Raw genomic sequence first — 15,981 nt, forward strand, 5'->3', positions numbered from 1 at the left:
AATAAGCGATTATTGATTGGTTTGCGCAAAAGTTATAGCGTTTACAAAATAGGGATAGTTTTATAGCATTTTTATTAATAATTTTTTATTATTTATTTTTTTTTTTACTAGTAATGGCGGCGATCTGCGATTTTTATTGTGACTGTGACATTGTGGGGGACCCATCGGACATTTTTGACACATTTTTGGGACCATTGTCATTTATACAGTAATCACTGCTATATAAATGCAGTGATTCTTGTGTAAATGACACTGGCAGTGAAAGGGTTAACCAGTGGGTGGCAGTGTAGGGGTTAAGTGTTCCTAGGGGTGTGTTACTAACTGTGGGGGGGTTGGGCTTTCATTTAGTGTACACTGATCTCTGCTCCAATCACATGGAGCAGAGATCAGCGTCACTAGTTGCTAGGCAGAATGGAAAAATGTTGTTTATACAGCATTTCCTCCATTCGGCCGCTCCGTGAGACGATCGCGGGGATGCCCACGGCGATCGAGTCCGCGGGTCCCGCGACCGGACTCACGGGGGTCCCGACCAGCGTGGGAGCCATTCTGTCGACGTACATCGTCGTGCGCTGGTCGGGAAGTGGTTAATCACCACAGGGGTTTTTTATTTTTTGCGGCATAAGTGAAAAAAGAGCAAAAATGTAGGGAAAAAAACAAAACATTTTTTTTAGTTTCTATGATAAAATTTTGCAAATAATTCATTTTGTTCATAAATTTGGGCTAAAATGTATACGGCTACATCTGTTTGGTAAAAATAAACCACATTAGTGGATAATATTTAGTTTCTTTAAAAGTTATAGAGTCTACAAGCTGTGGTGCAAATCATTGAAAATTGATCACACCTGATGCACTGACGGCCTATCTCATTTCTTGAGGCTCTGAAATGTCAGGAAAGTACAAATACCCCCCAAATGACCCCTTTTTGAAAAGTAGACAGTCCAAGGTATTTAGTAAGAGGCATGGTGAGTTTTTTGAAGTTGTAATTTTTCCCCACAATTCTTGGTAAAAAGAAGAATGTTTTTTTTTGTTTTGTTTTTTTACAGAATTGTCATAATAACAAGTTATTTCTCATACACGGCATATGCATACTTCCAATTACACCCCAAAATACATTCTGCAACTCTTCCCGAGTATGGCGATACCACATGTGTGGGACTTTTACACAGCCTGGCCATATACAGAGGTCCAACATGGAAGTGGTACCTTCAGGCTTTCTAGGAGTATAAATTACACATCTCATTTCGTTCCTACCTATCACACTTTTGAAGGTCCTGGAGCACCAGGACAATAGAATTACCCACAAAATGACCCCATTTTGGAAAGCAAACACCCCAATGTGTATTCTATGACATTCTGGTGACAGGTACTCGGGTACTCCGATGGGCTGGTGACAGGTACTCGGGTACTCCGATGGGCTGGTGACAGGTACTCGGGTACTCAGATGAACTGTGACAGGTACTCAGATGGGCTGTGACAGGTACTCGGGTACTCAGATGAACTGTGACAGGTACTCGGGTACTCAGATGGGCTGTGACAGGTACTCGGGTACTCAGATGGACTGTGACAGGTACTCGGGTACTCAGATGGACTGTGACAGGTAATCGGGTACTCAGATGGGCTGTGACAGGTACTCGGGTACTCAGATGGGCTGTGACAGGTACTCGGGTACTCAGTTGGACTGTGACAGGTACTCTGGTACTCCGATGGGCTGGTGACAGGTACTCGGGTACTCTGATGGGTTGTGACAGGTACTCAGGTAATCAGATGGACTGTGACAGGTACTTGGGTACTCAGATGGACTGTGACAGGTTCTCCGGTAATCAGATGGGCTGTGACAGGTACTCGGGTACTCAGATGGACTGTGACAGGTACTCGGGTACTCAGATGGGCTGTGACGGGTACTCAGATGGACTGTGACAGGTACTTGGGTACTCATATGAACTGTAACAGGTACTCGGGTACTCAGATGGACTGTGACAGGTAGTTGGGTACTCAGATGAACTGTGACAGGTACTCGGGTACTCAGATGGACTGTGACAGGTACTCAGGTACTCAGATGGGCTGTGACAGGTGCTCGGGTACTCAGATGGGCTGGGACAGGTACTCGGGTACTCAGATGGGCTGTGACGGGTACTCAGATGGACTGTGACAGGTACTTGGGTACTCATATGAACTGTGACAGGTACTCGGGTACTCAGAAGGCTGTGACAGGTACTCGGGTACTCAGATGGGCTGTGACAGGTACTCGGGTACTCAGATGGACTGTGACAGGTACTCGGGTACTGAGATGGGCTGTGACAGGTGATCGGGTACTCAGATGGGCTGTGACAGGTACTCGGATACTCAGATGGGCTGGGACAGGTACTCAGGTACTGAGATGGGCTGGGACAGGTACTCGGGTACTCAGATGGGCTGGGACAGGTACTCGGGTACTCAGATGGGCTGGGACAGGTACTCAGATGGACTGTAACAGGTACTCGGGTACTGAGATGGGCTGGGACAGGTACTCAAATGGACTGTGACAGGTACTCGTGTACTCAGATGCGGTGTGACAGGTACTCGTGTACTCAGATGTGGTGTGACAGGTACTCAGGTACTCAGATGGGCTGTGACAGGTACTCGGGTACTCAGATGGGATGTGACAGGTACTCGGGTACTCAGATGGACTGACAGGTTGTCAGGTACTCGGGTACTCAGTAGACATGTGCGATTCATTCCGTACGAATCTCAAATTCGTACGAATTTTGAGAAATTCGTACGTTCGGGAGGATCTGAAATATGAATTGCCGTGCGTCCGAATTCTGTACGGAATACAAACTTTTGTTTACGAATTCCGGATCTCAGTCATTATGCTTATTATGACTTGCAGAAGACTTCTGTGATAGAAGTCAATGTAAGTTGCCTGAAGACATCAGTGAAGGACTTTCCTCCTCTCTGGGCTGTCAAGAAAAGAACAAAGTGATACAATGTTTCTTCTTCAATGGGCTGAACTCAGTGTGTAGAAGTTCTCAGTTTAACCATTTAAAGACTAAATCTTTTCTGACACTTGTTGCTTACAAGTAAAAATCCAGTATTTTCTGCTAGAAAATCACTCAGAAGCCCCAAAAATTATATATATATATATATATATATATATATATATATTTTAGCAGACACCCTAGGGATTAAAATAGCAGTTGTTGCAATATTTTATGTGACGCAGTATTTGCGCAGAAGCCTTTCAAACGCAAGTTAGCCCTTTTTTTTCCGGTCGACCTCTAGAGAGCACTGACATTAGCAGCGTGACATACAGCAATGACACCTGCACCGTGATAGAGTGATCTGACACCAGCCCCGTGACATAACACATGTATGAGGTGAATCTGGGATCGACAACTACAAGCATTCTTTTTTTATATGTGAAATTCTGAAAATTCAGGAATCTTGAGATAATGGAGGCGAGGGAAGTTCAGGGTAGGCAAAGAAAAGGGTACAGGAGATGATCACCAGCACCGTGATATAGAGCACTGACACCTGCACCGTGATAGAGTGATCTGACACCAGCACCGTGACCTAACACATGTATGAGGTGAATCTGGGATCGACAACTACAAGCATTCTTTTTTTTATATGTGAAATTCTGAAAATTCAGGAATCTTGAGATAATGGAGGCAGGGGCGGATCCAGAGTCTAATCTCGGGAGGGGCACTGCTATAAAATATGTTTTTTTGGGGGCAATTTATATGGGAAATGGCTGGTATTTGCGCTTCAATCATTACGGCACCATGGTTGTTATGGTGTCAGGATGATTGAAGCGCATTATTTCTATTAATACCTTGTAATATAAAATTAAATGGTTCAACTCACCATAATGCAGAATCAGTGGGAACCCTGATTATGTCACTTGCCATGTCGCCTGCCACCAAATGTGGATTGTCACTTGCCACGTCACTTGTCACCAAATGCGGATTGTTACTTGCCACGTCACCTGCCACACATTGCGGATTGTCACTTGCCACGTAGCCTGCCACACATTGCAGATTGTCACTTGCCACGTTGCCTGCCACACATTGCGGATTGTCACTTGCCACGTCGCCTGCCACCAGATGCAGATTGCCACGTAGCCTGCCACACATTGCGGATTGCCACTTGCCACGTCACCTGCCACACATTGCGGATTGTCACTTGCCACGTTGCCTGCCACACATTGCGGATTGCCACGTCACCTGCCACACATTGCGGATTGTCACTTGCCACGTAGCCTGCCACACATTGCAGATTGTCACTTGCCACGTCACCTGCCACACATTGCGGATTGTCACTTGCCACGTCGCCTGCCACCAGATGCAGATTGCCACGTAGCCTGCCACACATTGCGGATTGCCACGTCACCTGCCACACATTGCGGATTGTCACTTGCCACGTCGCCTGCCACCAGATGCAGATTGCCACGTAGCCTGCCACACATTGCGGATTGCCACGTCACCTGCCACACATTGCGGATTGTCACTTGCCACGTTGCCTGCCACACATTGCGGATTGCCACTTGCCACGTCACCTGCCACACATTGCGGATTGTCACTTGCCACGTTGCCTGCCACACATTGCAGATTGCCACTTGCCAGGTCACCTGCCACACATTGCGGATTGCCACTTGCCACGTCACCTGCCACACATTGCGGATTGTCACTTGCCACGTTGCCTGCCACACATTGCGGATTGTCACTTGCCACGTCGCCTGCCACCAGATGCGGATTGCCACGTAGCCTGCCACACATTGCGGACTGCCACTTGCCACGTCACCTGCCACACATTGCGGATTGTCACTTGCCACGTTGCCTGCCACACATTGCGGATTGCCACTTGCCACATAGCCTGCCACACATTGCGGATTGCCACTTGCCACGTCACCTGCCACACATTGCGGATTGTCACTTGCCACGTTGCCTGCCACACATTGCGGATTGCCACTTGCCACGTAGCCTGCCACACATTGCGGATAGCCACTTGCCACGTCACCTGCCACACATTGCGGATTGTCACTTGCCACGTTGCCTGCCACACATTGCGGATTGCCACTTGCCACGTAGCCTGCCACACATTGCGGATTGCCACTTGCCACGTCACCTGCCACACATTGCGGATTGTCACTTGCCACGTTGCCTGCCACACATTGCGGATTGCCACTTCTCACGTAGCCTGCCACACATTGCAGATTGTCACTTGCCACGTTGCCTGCCACACATTGCGGATTTCCACTTGCCACGTAGTCTGCCACACATTGTGGATTGCCACTTGCCACACATTGCGGATTGCCACTTGCCGCGTAGCCTGCCACACATTGCGGATTGTCACCTACTGTGTCACTTTTCTGCAATCTCTCTGCTGCACACAGCTTCCTACACAGTGAGGGCGGAACTGGAGGGATGCAGGGCAGTGAGAGATGATGTCATCTCCCTGCTCCCCTGCCTGCTGGCTTCCTGATTGGCCAGCAGCCCTCCTAAGCCACCCAGCTGCCCCCCCCCCTCACCGTCCACTCAGCGCGGGTACCCGCGGAACCGGCCGCGATTGGACCCGCGGAACCGGCCGCGATTGGACCCGCGGAACCGGCCCGCTGGTACCCGCGGAACCGGCCGCGATTGGACCCGCGGAACCGGCCCGCTGGTACCCGCGGAACCGGCCCGCGGGTGCCCGCGGAACCGGCCGCGATTGGACCCGCGGAACCGGCCGCGATTGGACCCGCGGAACCGGCCCGCTGGTACCCGCTGCACCGGCCGCGATTGGACCCGCGGAACCGGCCCGCTGGTACCCGCGGAACCGGCCCGCGGGTGTCCGCGGAACCGGCCGCGATTGGACCCGCGGAACCAGCCTGACGGACCGGTATTCTCGGGGGGGGCAATTGACTCGTTGCCCCCCCCCTGGATCCGCCCCTGAATGGAGGCGAGGGAAGGTCAGGGTAGGCAAAGAAGAGGGTGTAGGAGATGATTCTTTGCCTACCCTGACCTTGAAGTTTTGCCTACCCTACCCTGAAGTTTTCTGCAAATCATAATAAGCATAATGAGCAATGTTTTTGCCTTTAAATTCATCGTAAAGAACGTTTGTACACGTTAACGAAAATTTGTATTTCGTACGAAACAGAACGGAATTTCGGACACGAAATACGAATTACGAATTAATTTTATTACGAATCGAAACGGAACAGAACGAAACAAATTTTTTGACGGCGCCCATGTCTAGTACTCAGATGGGCTGACAGATACTCAGGTACTCGGGTACACAGATGGGCTGACAGATACTCAGGTACTCGGGTACACAGATGGGCTGACAGATACTCAGGTACTCGGGTACACAGATGGGCTGGGACAGGTACTCGGGTACTCAGATGGGCTGTGATGGGTGATGACAGGTACTTTGATGGGTGGTGAATCAGTGTGTGAGGAGCGAGAGCCGGCGATGAGAGATGATCTCATATGTTCACATATGAGATCATCTCTCATTGGACACGCCGGTCTCTCTGTAAACGGCCGCTGTGATTGGCCATTTACAGCGATCTGTGACTGGCTGTGTCCAAGGGACACGGCCAGCACAGAACTTCCCCGATGCGCGCCCACGGAAGTAAACAGGAGGATGTCCAAGGACGGCCTGCCGGCAATTGGCGTCCGCGCTGCGGCCGTCTTTTTACAACATAATGGCAGAATACAAGTAAGGGGGGCTGAGAAGTCATTTTCTTGGCTGTAGCTATAGGAGGAACATTGTGACGTCATAGAAAGCATTTTCATTTTCTATATGGCTCCGGCGACTTCCCGCTTTATAGGGTTTGGGTAATAGGCAGCGCACTATTTCTGTATTCTCCAGCTACACCACGCCCTCAATACACCAACATTGTTCTGCATCACCATTTCACTGCATTCGTGGATTTGGCCTTCCCGTCCATCAAAAATGAAATTAAACATCAATCTGTGAAATAATCAACATATAAAAAGCAAGACAGCTGCACACAGACTCCATATTATTTATTGTACTAAATAAATATACAGAGAGGAGGCTAAATGAGACGTCATCATGAAGGAGCTATATACAGCACAATGAAAAAATAATATCCACTATATTGCCAAAAGTATTGGGACACCTGCCTTTACACGCACATGGACTTCAGTGGCATCCCAGTCTTAGTCCGTAGGGTTCAATATTGAGTTGGCCGGCCTCTATGCAGCTACAACAGATTCAACTCTTCTGGGAAGGCCGTCCACAAGGTTTAGAGGTGCATTTGTGAGGTTGGGCACTGATGTTGGACAAGAAGGCCTGGCACCACCCCAAACTTGTTCATCCATGTCTTTATGGACCTTGCCTTCTGCACTGGTGGGCAGTCATGTTGGAACAGGAAGGGGCCGTCCCCAAACTGTTCCCACAAAGTTGGGAGCATAAAATTGTCCAAAATGTCTTGGTATGCTGATGCCTTAAGAGTTCCCTTCACTTGGAACTAAGGGGCCAAACCCAAACCCTGAAAGACAACCCCCCACACCATAATCCCCCCTCCACCAAATGACTTGGACCAGTGCACAAAGCAACGTCCATAAAACATGGATCAGAGAGTTTGGGGTGGAGGAACTTTACTGGCCTTCACCCGATAGACCACCTTTGGGTTGAATTAGAGTGGAGACTTGCGAGCCGAGCCTTCTCATCCAACATCACTGCCTGACCTCACAAATGCGCTTCTGGAAGAATGGTCAAGCATTCCCATAGACACACTCCTAAACCTTGTGGATGGCCTTCCCAGAAGAGTTGAAGCGGTTATAGCCAAAAGACCTGGCTAAAACCTTTGCACAGTACTGAAGAGAGAACATTGTATATACAGATATCATGGAAAGTTGGGTGACACCAGCTGAGGCAGCCATCTTGTGAGATTGTGTTGGCCGGGAATCGAACCCGGGTCAACTGCTTGAAAAGCAGCTATGCTCACCACTGCACCACCAACACAAAGTAGCATGTTTTTGGAGTGTGGAAGGAAACCGGAGTACCCGGAGGAAACCCACGCAAGCAGAGGGAGAACATGCAAACTCCATGCAGATAGTGTCCTGGTCAGGATTTGAACCATGGACCCAAGTGCTGCAAGGCTCACCACTAAGCCTCTGTGCTGCCCACATGCGGCCTCTGTACGTGGCCTACAATATTGGTGATGTCCTTTGTGTGGAATGGGATAAATACATGTCCTCTGGTCTGTATAGTGTCTCTACTCCATGGATAGGCTCTGTCTTATGTAAGAGGACATGAGCTAGCCATGGGGGTGACCTGAAATGTAGACAGGCAGGGACAGGACAACTCATTTAAATGTGGAAGCCTGACTCTTCATTCTTCTAGGAACAGCCAATTGTCTTGTCTCTCACTACCCCCTCTCTTCCTACACCCCCCTCCCCCACTTCTTACACCCCCTCCCCCTTCTCTCACTACCCCCTCTCTTCCTACACCCCCCTCCCCCACTTCTTACACCCCCTCCCCCTTCTCTCACTACCCCCTCTCTTCCTACACCCCCCTCCCCCTCTTCTTACACCCACTACCCCTTCTGTTCCTACACCCCCCACTTCTTACATCCCTCTCCCACTACCCCCTCCCCCTCTCTTACTACCCCTCTCTTCCTACTCCCCCCTCCCCCTCTTCTTACACCCCCTACCCCTTCTGTTCCTACACCCCCCACTTCTTACATCCCTCTCCCACTACCCCCTCCCCCTCTCTTACTACCCCTCTCTTCCTACTCCCCCCTCCCCAACCTCTCACTACCCCCCACTTCTTACACCCCCTCCTTGTCTACTTATTTTAATTCCCAGCATGGATTTCCTTTTCTGGTAATACAGCACCACTCAACGTTGGAAATTGTCCATAGATCTTTTCACGTTTTTCCTACGACGTGCGACGCTTGGATGGACAGTAAATGTAGTCCATCGTGGCCTATGGCCGGAACCCATCGCTGAGGTCATGTATGTGGCTAGAAAGCTCGGATCACTCCAAGGCCCAGTATTCTTCCTCTTAGGTGCGACGCTGGCAATGGGAAATCCGGTCTCCTCCATAGTGCTCTCTGCAATTTTGCTTGGTGGAAGGATGACAGCATTTGCTGGAAGAATGATGTCACTTGGTGGAATGCTGTCATCACTCACTGACATGATGCCACTCTTCGTTGGCTGGCATAGCGGGTCACGTAGGTAATCCTGAGGAGATGCATGTTTGGAAACAGGTACATCTGTCTCTTCCATAGTGCTGGCCACATTTTCACTTGGAGGAATGATGTCCTGGCTTGTTGGGATTATGTTGCCAACCTTGATCACTTTGGATGGCCTGCGCTTCTTTACTGACCGGCATAAATCCCGTACATGGGCACGGATGAGATCCCTAGGAGGAGCGACTCTGGGAATAGGAAAGTCAACCTCCTCCATGCTGCTCTCTTCATCTTCACTTGGTGGAATGGTGTCCTCAGTTGCTGGTAGAATAGCGTCACTTGGTGGGGTTATGTTGCTACTTGTTGGTCTGAACAGTCTGTAGAATGGCTTGAAATATATTACGAGCAGTACCACCAGCATGGCGATAAACCCCAGAAAGCATTCTGACTGGTGCTCAGTAACAATTTTTATAAGTACGGGTAGGACTGTGTTCTCTAGGGTCACCCACCCCTTGGACCCGACTGACCAGAGCCCAGTGACCACCCATTGGTACCATTCACCAGCATTTATGAGCAGGGGTGGGACTGTGTTCTCTAAGGCTGCCCACCCCTTGGACCCGACTGACCAGAGCGCAGTGACCACCCATTGGTACCATTCACCAGCATTTATGAGCAGGGGTGGGACTGTGTTCTCTAAGGCTGCCCACCCCTTGGACCCGACTGACCAGAGCCCAGTGACAACCCATTGGTACCATTCACCAGCATTTATGAGCAGGGGTGGGACTGTGTTCTCTAAGGCTGCCCACCCCTTGGACCCGACTGACCAGAGCCCAGTGACCACCCATTGGTACCATTCACCAGCATTTATGAGCAGGGGTAGGATTATGTTCTCAAAGGCTGGCCCCCTGTTGTTCCAGATATAGATCAGTAGATGTATGAATCCTCTCAGCTGCAGGAACTTCAAATAGTATTCTAATATTCTGGCCAGGAAATTTTGGTGCAGAATGTTCTTCAGAATGTAAATACATATCATGACAGCCCATGGGAACAAGATTCTAAAAATCAATGGAATCTGCACCGGCTGCTGCGTTGTTCTCGTGATCCCCTCCTTATGTTCCATGCGGATCTCTGGGGACTCTCTGATGTCATTTCTGGGTACAGCCCATGGGTACAAGATTGTAAAAATCAATGGAATCTGCACCGGCTGCTGCGTTGTTTTCAGGATCCCCTCCTTATGTTCTATGCGGATCTCTGAGGGGTCATTCTCCAATTGTCTGACCATTTCCTTCACGGGTTCTTGGGTCATCTTCATGTCTCCCTCCATGTGGAACTCTGGGGAGTCTTTGATGTCATTTCTGTGTACTTCCAATGGAAGCATTACTATAAAAAAGATGGCAAGGATAAAATTCCTCATTTTTTTTTTATATAGAGTAATTGAGAAATAAATTCAATTACAGTCGCTAAATAAGTACTAAATGTCGATAAATGCCAATCACTACAGAAATCAGAACGATTACGCTGAGTCTTCTGAGATATAAAGCAATGCAAATACAGGAACTCTGTAAGGAAGCAGCTTACTCTGCTGAAAGCAAATCTCAACTGACACTTATGGCTCTGCACACACTATTTATAACCGCCAGAGGTCAGGTGTCACTATGACAACACAGTGTGCCAGGTCATGTGACCTGCACTCTGTGACATCATAGGGAGTGGTCTTGTGAGCCAATAAGATTGCAGCAGGGGAAGCTGAGCAGTGGCTGCTGCGATCTGATTGGCTACATATTGGATAAACAAGAATGTTTCCTATTGGGAATCCGTAGGTATAATAAGAGACTTTATGAGAATAATGGAGTCATGGGAGGAATATTAATATGATTTATAGTCTGTAGGAACAAATTACACAGAAATACATAAATATAGTTATTAGAAGATCAGATCATCATTTATTATTAATATTATCATAAATTATTTTATTAAAGTGTGTATATATATATATATATATATATATATATATATATTATTTTATTAAAAATAAATAACTTTATTTTATTAATAAAATAAATTGTAATAATTTTAATACATTTCAATTTAATAATAATAATAAAAAAAGTGTATATATATAATTGTTGTTGGTATAATATAAATTGTAATAATATGTATTATTTTAAATAATTGAATATTATGGTAAATCTTTCCAGAAATAATAATAAGATTAGTAAGTGGAATAATAATAATGATATAATAAAACAGTTGCCTGTACATCCTCGGGTGTAATGCACACAGGTGCCGGTAGAGGGCAGCAACATTCATCTCCTCCTGTAGGATCCCATCACCATAGATATCCTCCTGTAACACCCATCACCATAGAGCTCCGGCAGATCGGTGTGCCCCAGTGGTCGGGGTGGATGGAGGGAAGCTGCGCCCCGGGGTGGCCGGGAAGGGGAAGTGCTGGAAGAAGGGACACAGCAGTGAGTGGAACCCCTGAGGGGAGGAGACACCGGGGAGAGAGGGGGGAGGGGAGGAGTCATTATTGTTATTGTCTGTCATCATTATTATCAATAAAGATTTGTAATCCTCACCATGTAATAATAGAATGGTGCATTGTATGTCATGTGATCAGCACTGCCCATCCCCCACCCACCTCTTATTACCCACAATCCTCATTATTATTCTCATTAGTATTATTTGTACATTTATATATGGGGGGCTCCTTGTCCTCCTGACCCCCCTATTCCTGGACGGTCACAACTGCTGTTTTTACCTCTTGTTTGTGATAACAGCAAGGTCTGCTGCTCCTCTGAAAAGCAACCCACACAGATCGCTCTTCAGAGGCATTTGTCAGGCAGTAAAGAAGCGATATGTTGCCTCCTCACCTGTTCTAAGCCGGTAAATGCCTCATCACCGTGCAATGCACACAGCTGTAGGTGGCAGTGCAGCCCCATTCACCCCGGGTACACCCCTAGCTAAAGGGGGGCAGTCGTGGGGGGGGGGGTAAAACCATCTCTACCATGTGTTTTTACCACCCCTCCGACTTGACATGTGAGCAAGCCCTTGGCTCACCTCTGTGCGGCTGCATGTAAGGCGGCCTATTCATTTCAATGGGCTTGCCTACCCGCAGGAACGCCGGGAGAGAAGTCCCCGCCCCCTTTTTTTCATTAAATTGCGCCGCACCAAAAGCCCCCCCCGTGTTTGCCAATGTGTGGGGTACCATTAATAATGAATGGCGCCCCTAAAGAGCACAACATATGTCGGGGTGTCGGGAAGCGAACGACACACAATAACGAGATCCGAGCCTTGGACAGGGGCGCCCCCAAGACTGAAAATACAAAAAAAATTAAAAATTTCTTAGTTTCTGTTGGTAAAGTTTGTAAATGGCACTGATTGGTGTCACTGACGGGCGGCACTGATAGGTGGCACTGACAAATATACATGTGGCGCTGGTACTGAACAGATCCTCCAGTACTGAAGTCCAAGTGGCCAGTGATCTGCTATGCAGCCTAAAAATAGTCTATTGATTCAGGGCAGCCTTAGCAGGGAAGCAGAAGCGATCTCCAAGATATGCAAAGAAAAACAAATGCAGGCGCCTCTGAGTCAGACTGTAAAGTGTGTATTCATAAAAACACTATGGGGGATGATTTACCAAAACTGGAGAGTGTAAAATCTGGTGCAGCTGTACATGGGAGCCAATCAGCTTCTAGCGTCAGCTTGTTCAATTCATCTTTCACAATAAATCCTGGAAGCTGATTGGTTTCCTTTACAGACCTGCACCAGATTTTACACTCTCCATTCTTAGTAAATCACCCCCTGTGTGTTTTTATTAACCACTCGCTTGCCGGGCACTTAAACCCCCCTCCTGCCCAGACCAATTTTTTAGCTGTCGGCGCCGTCGCACTTTGAATGACAATTGCGCGGTCGTGCTACACTGTACACAAATTACATTTTTTATCGTTTTTTTTTTCCACACAAATAGATCTTTCTTTTGCTGGTATTTAATCACCATTTGGGTTTTTTATTTTTTGCTAAACAAACAAAAATAAACAAAACTTTTTGTAAAAAAACAAAACAAAAAACGTTTCATAGTTTGTTATAAAATGTTGCAAACGGGTAATTTTTCTCCTTGGTTGTTATTTGCTGATGAGATGGCACTGATGGGCTGCACTAATGGGCACAGATAAGGCAACACTGATGGGCACTGACCAGAAGGCACTGGGTGGCACTGGTGGGTGGTACTGATAGATGTCACTGATGGGCACTGATAGCTGGTACTGATTGGCACTTGTGGGTGGCACTGGTAGGGGATATTGATAGACAGCACTGGTAATGACACACTGTAGGCACTGATAGGTGGCACTAATGGGTGGCACTGGTGGGCACTGGTAGGTGGCACTAGCAGCCACTGGTAGGTATGGCTAGTGGGCACAGAAGCCTCTCCACGATCGGGACCGATGTCTCTCTTGCAGCTACCGGCTCTGATTACATCACATGATCAGCTGTTATTGGCTAACAGCTGATCACGTGGTAAGGGGTCGGGACCGACCTCTTACTCAGATCTCTGATCAGCTGAGTCTCATAGACTCGCTGATCACAGAGGGCACCACACGCCCACCCTGCAGGGAGCGCGCATGCCAATCAAGCGCCGGATGACGTCCAAATTACGTCTGCACTGTAGCCGTCTTTCAGCTATAGCGCGGACAGGAAGTAGTTAATACACACTTTACAGTCTAACCCAGAGTCGCCTGCATTTGTTTTTTCCTGATAGTTGGCATTGATGGGCAGCACTGAGTGGCATCACTAATGGGCACTGATTGGTGTCAGTGATGGGTGGCACCGATGAGCACTGAAAGGCAGCACTGACTGGCATCACTGATGGGCACTGCTAGGGCTGTACTGTAATCAGTGCCCTGATTACCTGTACAGGTCTCCCCTGCCAGGAGAGAAAATAAATGGCACTTCCTTGTTTACATGTGAACGGCTGTGATTGGACACAGCCGATCACATGGGTAAAGAACCGCTTCATCGGCTCTTTACCGAGATCAGGGGCAGACCATGTCCTAGGAACAATTCTGTTAGGATTAGGAACCCATTCTGTATGAAGAATGGCCAGTACTGGCGTCACATCCGGTCCAGGCTGCAGGTAAATACTTTTTTTATTTTTTTAAAGCAATTTTTTTTTTTTGTTCTTAACCACTTCAATACCGGGCATTTATACAGATTCCTTAGCAGACCAATTTCTAGCTTTCAGCGCTCTCACACTTTGAATGCCAATTACTCACACTGTACCCAAACAAAATTTTTATCATTTTTTTCATACAAATAGAGCTTTCTTTTGGTGTTATTTAACCACTTTCAGACCGGACCATTTTGCTGGTCAAAGACCAGACCACTTTTTGCGATTCGGCACTGCGTCGCTTTAACTGACAATTTCGCGGTCGTGCGACGTGGCTCCCAAACAAAATTAACGTCCTTTTTTTCCCACAAATAGAGCTTTCTTTTGGTGTTATTTAATCACCACAGGGGTTTTTTATTTTTTGCGGCATAAGTGAAAAAAGAGCGAAAATTTTGAAAAAAAACAAAACATTTTTTTTGTTTCTATGATAACATTTTGCAAATAAGTCATTTTTGTTCATAAATTTGGGCCAAAATGTATACGGCTACATCTCTTTGGTAAAAATAAACCAAATTAGTGGATATTATTTCGTCTCTTTAAAAGTTATAGAGTCTACAAGCTGTGGTGCAAATCATTGAAAATTGGTCACACCTGATGCACTGACGGCCTATCTCATTTCTTGAGGCTCTGAAATGTCAGGAAAGTACAAATACCCCCCAAATGACCCCTTTTTGAAAAGTAGACAGTCCAAGGTATTTAGTAAGAGGCATGGTGAGTTTTTTGAAGTTGTAATTTTTCCCCACAATTCTTGGCAAAAAGAAGAATGTTTTTTTTGTTTTGTTTCACAGGTATGACCTTTGTGAGCCCTGTAGTTCCACCACTGATATCAGTAGTTTTTTTTTATTATTTATTTTTTATTTTTAGGTGCCCCATTGGGGGACTGTCCCTAGGCAGGATGGGGTCCCCGTCCCCAGAAGAGATGAGGTCCTTTTCTCCAGGGCAGATGAAGTTACTGCCCGCAGGTGAGAAGGGGGACCCGGGGGGGGGACTCTGGCTGGGGAGAACAGACATCGGACTGAGCGGCAATGCATGGAGGAGGAGAGGGGTACTCTGAGGAGCCGGCCGAGGACACAGGTCATGTGAGGAATGCACAACTAAAGAGCAGCCAGTGCGATAGTCGAGCGTGGAGCTCTGCTAGTCACCCTCCACCTCCAGCCACCCGTGTGCATGGTGCACTGGTACCACTAGCTGCCTATGCTGCTGCCGGCCATATGTAGGGGGCATGCATGGGCCCCCTGCATCACAGGGCCCGGTTGCGGTCGCAACTGCTGCACCCCCTATAGTTACGCCCCTGCGGGTACTCCGATGGGCTGGTGACAGGTACTCGGGTACTCCGACAGGCTGGTGACAGGTACACGGGTACTCCGACGGGCTGGTGACAGGCACTCGGGTACTCCGATGGACTGGTGACAGGTACTCGGGTACTCCGACGGGCTGGTGACAGGCACTCGGGTACTCAGATGAACTGTGACAGGTACTCAAATGGGCTGGGACAGGTACTCGGGTACTCCGATGGGCTGGTGACAGGTACTCGGGTACTCTGATGGGCTGGTGACAGGCACTCGGGTACTCAGATGGACTGTGACAGGTACTCGGGTACTCAGATGGACTGTGACAGGTACTCGGGTACTCAGATGGACTGTGACAGGTACTCGGGTACTGAGATGGGCTGTGACAGGTACTCAGG

General features: G+C 48.0%; 1 non-coding gene across 1 annotated transcript; it reads right to left on the minus strand.

The window, feature by feature from the left end:
• Positions 1-7,884: 7,884 nt before the first annotated feature.
• On the minus strand, positions 7,885-7,956 carry TRNAE-UUC (transfer RNA glutamic acid (anticodon UUC)). Its single transcript has one exon. It is a non-coding gene; the product is annotated as a tRNA-Glu (tRNA).
• Between the last annotated feature and the right edge of the window lie 8,025 nt (positions 7,957-15,981).

This window comes from Lithobates pipiens, unplaced genomic scaffold (genome assembly GCF_037356315.1).
Source record: "Lithobates pipiens isolate NorthernLeopardFrog02 unplaced genomic scaffold, aLitPip1_a1.2 Scaffold_25, whole genome shotgun sequence".
In the NCBI taxonomy this organism is placed as follows: Eukaryota; Metazoa; Chordata; class Amphibia; order Anura; family Ranidae; genus Lithobates; species Lithobates pipiens.